Source organism: Cibotium barometz, chromosome 53 (assembly GCF_041138505.1).
Source record: "Cibotium barometz isolate CiBa-2024 chromosome 53, ASM4113850v1, whole genome shotgun sequence".
NCBI lineage: Eukaryota > Viridiplantae > Streptophyta > Polypodiopsida > Cyatheales > Cibotiaceae > Cibotium > Cibotium barometz.
In genome coordinates, this window is record NC_141098.1 from 37,821,383 (window position 1) to 37,827,382 (window position 6,000).

The window sequence follows — 6,000 nt, forward strand, 5'->3', positions numbered from 1 at the left end:
AGAGAGAGAGAGAGAGAGAGAGTAGTTGAGTATGTTGGTGTGATGAGTCCCTTGTGTTGTACTTGTAGTGTTGCCAATGCAATATGGAGGTGAGATTGTTGTTTTATGTCAAAATACAATTAGATTTATTTTGGAGAGTGACATGGCCTCCAAATTGCTAATCTTTGTGTGATTCTTATGGGGAGTTTCTTCTTATAAACATAAACTACAAAGACTAGTCTAAGACACAATAGACGCATAAGGGTATGATACCATGCCTCAAATAAAATTGTCAAAAATTTAAGGCCATAGTGGTCCCATCGGACACCAGTATCATTACAATAATAGAATGAGGGTGTAGGAGTAAAAATAGCAGCGCGTTTATATCTAGAAGAGTAGGGAGATGTCGGGTTATTTTTGCCAACTAAAAAAGCTGCTATTTTCGTTGCACGGGTTCATTGCTCAACTGCAAAGATAGCAGCGAAATAACACTGTTGAGCTGTGAAATTTTATTGTTTAGTATACGAAAGTACTGCACAGTAAAAAAAAGTTGGGGCACACTAGGGAGTCTGCATAGAACTTCCCAGTCTGCCCCAGGTCTTTAAAAAAGAAATTAAAATAGAGTCACAATTTTATGATACAAACATAAACATGAAAAACACATAGATTGAGAAGAATGCAAGTGAGCCCAAAATTTATTATATTTCATGAATTGTCAGGCCTTTGGCCATATATACAAAAAAAAAATCAATGAAGAGGTGGCTAAGCATAATCCTCATTGGATTCCGAGTGCTCATTATCATTGTCTTCGTCCTCCTCTTCACTTTCTTCTACCACTTCATGCTCATAATCTGGATCTTCCTCTTTCTCTTCCCCTTCATCCTACATACCTACCATCAAGCGCAAGGGCAAACAAATACAATTAGATATAGATAGGACAAGGGTTGTTTCACTAATTACCTCGTCTGCTTGAGTCCCCAAAATAGACTCATCCAAGTGTATGCCTCACATATGTATCCACGTCCACAATTGCAGATGGGGGGCTCTGTAGCCATAGCTGTACTCCTCCAACAAACTCCCTCTACAAAAAATAATTAAGGAAATATACAATTAGTTAAAGAAAACAATATAGTACAAAAAAAAAATGAAAGAGGAGAAGAAATCATTAGTAAAATAGATACTTACGAAATAAGTAATGAAGGAGGAATTTCCTCCCAAGCCGAAGTGTGAAGCCCCTCGCTTTTGTAGTCGAGAAGCACTCGCCTGCCGCTTGTTGTTCAAAAGCATGTGGGTGCTTTCTCACGAAGCTGCCACTTGTTGTTGTTGAAAAGCATGTGGGTGCTTTCTCATGAAGCTGCCACTTGTTGTTGTTGAAAAGCATGTGGGTGCTTTCTCACGAAGTTGCGTGCGTGCGTCCACTCCTTGGCATGCAAATGGTAGGCTTTTTTAAATTATTCTTTGCCACTCTCTTGATGTTTTCTCTCCTATTAGAGAGAAAAAGATTTATTCTTCTCTTCATCCACTCCTCCGAGAAGCAAAGGCCCACATGTGGAATAGGGAACTCCAACTTAAGCACATAAACATGCAGTTCATGACTTTCTTCCCTCGTGCATCCATCATGATGGTACCATCAACATCCACGTTGTATGGTAGGGTGTGTGGATCAAATGGTAGAATCAGTCTCCTAGAAGCTCACGTATAATGAGAAGATGAAGAGCCCCCCTACTCGAGAGATGCATCAGGATACCTAGTGTTGCTTTTGCCAAAGCAAAAGAAGCTTGCTTCCCCCCCCTAGCATGTCTACTAGGCCCCCCCTAGACTCCCTACTACATCGTCATCGTGGTGAACATAGATGTGAGGGAGCGAGGGTGGGTCTAGTTGAGGTAATTGGTGTGGGCTCATCACAGCCATACCATGATGGGAATGCACCACTCGGACCCATCCCACTTAGACCTGTGCCTATCAAAGGCATCGTCTGCCCCGACTGTCCAATTGGGGTAGATTGCCCCAATGGCATCGACTAGCATGATGGTAAGCTCGCCTGCATATAATATTAAACAATAAGACTTATAGAATGCATAAAGGGTCAACTTTGTGTATGTGAAAAGGTTTGATGGAGCCATACCTATGTCTGAGTAAATTGAGACCAAGCTTGCTGCCCATATCATTTGTTGATACTAGATAGCAGATTTGTGACATTTGGGTCTTTCCTTGGGTCGATCAACACTGCCTATACATACATGAATAAGAGTCAATTCCTTGAAGCATAAAACATAAAGGCTGTATGCATATAGAGCCTTATGTATAAAGCTCTATGCATAGAGCCTATGCATAGAGTCTTATGCATAAAGCTCTACACATAGAGGAGCCTTGTGCATAAAGCTTGAGGCATAGATCCTTATACATAAAGCCTGTGCATATAGCCTACACATAGAAGCTTTATGCATAGAGCTTGTAAGAGCCTATGCATAGAGGTAAACCTAAACCTAGCACCCAAGGGTGCAATAATGGAAAAACATGCTATAAACAATCAAAAGAAGAAGAGAGCTTACTGTCAGGCGTTTTTTTGAAAGATCTTTTGGGCTCGTGTACATACGTGTGCATGGCAGTTGTGAAGAGCTTGGTTTTTGAGGGCGTTGCCAGGTATACAGGGTGAATGGTTTTGCTGTGGGCTGTTGGAGGCCTCTTCAGAACGTAGCTGCTGGGGGTGATAATCAGCTGTTCGATGGCTCTGAATTTATGTACGTGTCCCTTTAAATGAGTGGGCATGTTGGGTAGCTGCTGGGCGAGAGGAAAAGACCCTTGAAGTGGTGGTGATGAGCGTGAAACGCAACGTGGGCAATTAAAGGTTGTGTTTGAGAATGCGTGAAAGCATGGGCAAATAAATATTAATGGGCCAATGTAGCTTGAGCATTGGGTGAAAATCAAAAGGAGGTGGCCATCTCTTAGGTCTTAGAAGAAATGAATAAATGATGATAATAACGTGGCGTGCAGTGTTGAAAGCCACGTGGAGCTTTACGTTGCTACCAGCAGATGTTCGAGAAGGTGGCGAGACGCTGCGAAGAGAGAGGAGAATGCCACCTTGAAAAAGACGCTCGCCTGTGTAAGAAGCCCCCTTGCTGTGGAGAAGCTGCAGAGCTGACGCTCGCCTGTGTAAGGAGGAGGCCTTGTACAAAAAAGGCTGGCGGGTATCGTTGCTGCAGGGAGGCAGTACAGGTGAAGAGCCGCGTGGATCGTGTGAAAGGAGCTACGGCCTGTACGTGAAGAGCGGGGAGTGTAGAAGGAAGGGTCGCGCTGGAGTCTGCAGGAGGCGTAAGGAAGAGTAGGCCGCCTTATTGATACAAGGCTGGCGGGTATTGTTGGCGCTGCAGAGATCAGAGAGGCGCAGGCCTTGTAACGGGCGTGTGTGGAGAAAGGGCTGGTGCTCGAAGACCGCCTTGGGTCGAGCTGAAGGGCTTTGGAGTGCAATTGACAGCGCAAGGGGTGGCCGTCAAGGGCTGGGGAGCAGAGGCGTGGAGCCGCCTAGTAGGTGGGGCGCCCTCTAGTGATTGTGCAGCTGCAGCCGTATGGTGTGAAGGGAGCACAGCCAGAGGTGCAAAAAGAGCCAGAGTGTTGGCCGCCTTGTAAAAGCTAGGTGTGGGCTGTAAAAGGCTGACTGCAGGCAATGATTTTGAGCCGCGTGGGTGGTGCGAAGGGCTGCAAGAGTTGGCGATACAGGTAAGGCTGGCAATTGAGAAGTTGGGCTAGGTGAAGTTCTGCAGAGAGTTTGAAGAGAGAGTGGCCGCCAAGGGTACAAGGGGCCTCACGATGGTGAAAAAGGCTGGTGTGGTGGATAAGTGTGCAGCCGGGCTGGTTCTGCAGGCACGACCAGGGGAGCTCTGGAATAATCGAGGAGAGCAAGAGACAGCAGAGACTGGGAGACGCCAATTCAGCGAGTACACGGCGTGGACGGACTGAGGTGGTGTGGCCTTGGTTCGGTCAGTTAGAGTGGACGCTGAAGACAGGTGGACAGTGTGTGGCTGTGGATAGGTGATCTACGAGGGCTGGTGTGGGCCGCGTAGGTGAAGCAGGAGAGTGGACAGAGCAGGGTGCCGAGTGTAGCAGAGAAAAAGATAGGTGTTGCTACTTGGTGGTGGGCCGGTAGCATTGTAGATAAGCTGCAGGTGACAGAGAGTGAGAGAGATGATTGGGTAGCTGCTGTGCTGGTGATACATGCAGAAGTGTTGGGCTGCATAGAGTTGAGGGTTAGCTGGTGGGACGCCTTCTGAAGTGTGAGTGGCCGGGTTCATTCTGGTGTGGTTGGCACAGCAGGTAGGCGAGTGGATCATGTGGTGATTGGGGATGTGGTGTATCCTCGGCAGTGACTGGCCTGAGTCAGTGTTTGTATGGTTGTGTGAGTAAGGCTTCTATGTCGGTAGAAGCTTGTATGAAATGTTTTGACTGGGAATATATTGCTGGGTGTTTGCTTGGTCTATGGTGCCCCTATTTGGTGCTGTCTTTCTGGCGTGGGTGGCTGGTGGTGCCTCCGTTCGTGTGTTGTATTCCAAGTTTGGGGGGTGAAGGACTATAGAGGCAGAGGGTCTTTTCTTCTTTTTTTCACCTCACATCCTTCTGATGCCCCCACTGAGGATAGCTCTGGCGTTGTTCTTTGCCTAGAAGGGCGTGTGTTCCACTGAGGAGAGCTCAGGGATCGTTACAGATTTTCATGATGTGGTCTTATCCAGAGTTTCATGGCAGGAAGGGTGAAGATGTGTGTGACTTCTTGGAGCAAATGGAGTTGGCATGCATTAGCAATCATGTGACGAATGAAGAGCAGGTTTTGAAGCTGATAAAGATTTTCTTGAAGGGAGATGCTCGAAGCTGGCTTAAGGATTTTGAAGTACAGGATGCTGTTGTTTTGACCTTAGACAGGTTGAAGGAAGGCCTTTTGGAGCGTTTTCAGCAGGTGGAGGATTCTAGTGTGCTTTGGTAGGAGTTGAGCATCTTGAAGCAGGTACATGGGCAATCACTGGATGATTTTGTGAAGGTATTTACATGTTTGTGGAGTAAGTGCACGACATTGAAGCAGGAAGTTCCTCCTATGTTTCTGAAGAAAAGCTTGTTTATTGATGGTCTGCTACCCCATTTGAAGGTCAGGGTTGAGTTGAAGAATCCCAAGTCATTTGATGATGCAGTTAGGATGGCTAGGGAAAAGGAAGGCAAGGTTTTGAAGCAGATGGAGATGGGTATTTATCCGTATGAAGGTGTTATGTCTACAAGGGATATGCAGGTAAATTTGGTTGAGGTGGATAAGTGTCCTATGCAAAGTTTGATTAGACAGGAACCTCAAAGGCCGATACAGATGCAAAGGGGGATGTTCTATGTGCCTTTTGATTTTTTTCCAAAGTCTTTAAAGCATGTGCAGGTGGATGAAAAGCAGGTGAAGGAGCAAAGTGAAGATGAGGAGTTGCTAGTGAATTCTTCTTTGGATTTGGACGTCGTAGCTGTACAGGACAGTGATTTGGAATGCTCTATTGGAGATCATTTGGATCTGGATGATATGTATGCACATGGAAGTAAAGAGGATGATGCCTTGGGATTGGCTGATGATGAGAAGGAAGAGGAGCTGGATACAGGATGCTTTGAGGATGATTGTTTGTCAGATTCTACAAGGGAGGAGGATGGGGTAGAGACTTCTGATGAAGTGAAGATGGCTTGTGATGCAAATGTGGAGAGTGTGGAGGAAGATTCCATCATTATGGATTTTCTTGGACAGCTGGATGGTGATATGGTACCTGCGATGGATGAAGACGATGATACCAGGGGGGTTGGCAACACTCAAGAAGGTATGCATGTAGATTTGGCTGATGAAGAGCGTTGTGAGGTGAGCATTGTGCTTGAGGATGATATGTGGGAAGTTGCTAGCCTTGATGAACAGGAGCTAGAGATGGATATGGATGCAGAAATGGTCGAGAGTGTAGCTAAGGCTTCTATGCGTGTTGCTGAGATGCTAAAGGCTAAGTACATGGATGACAAGGATTT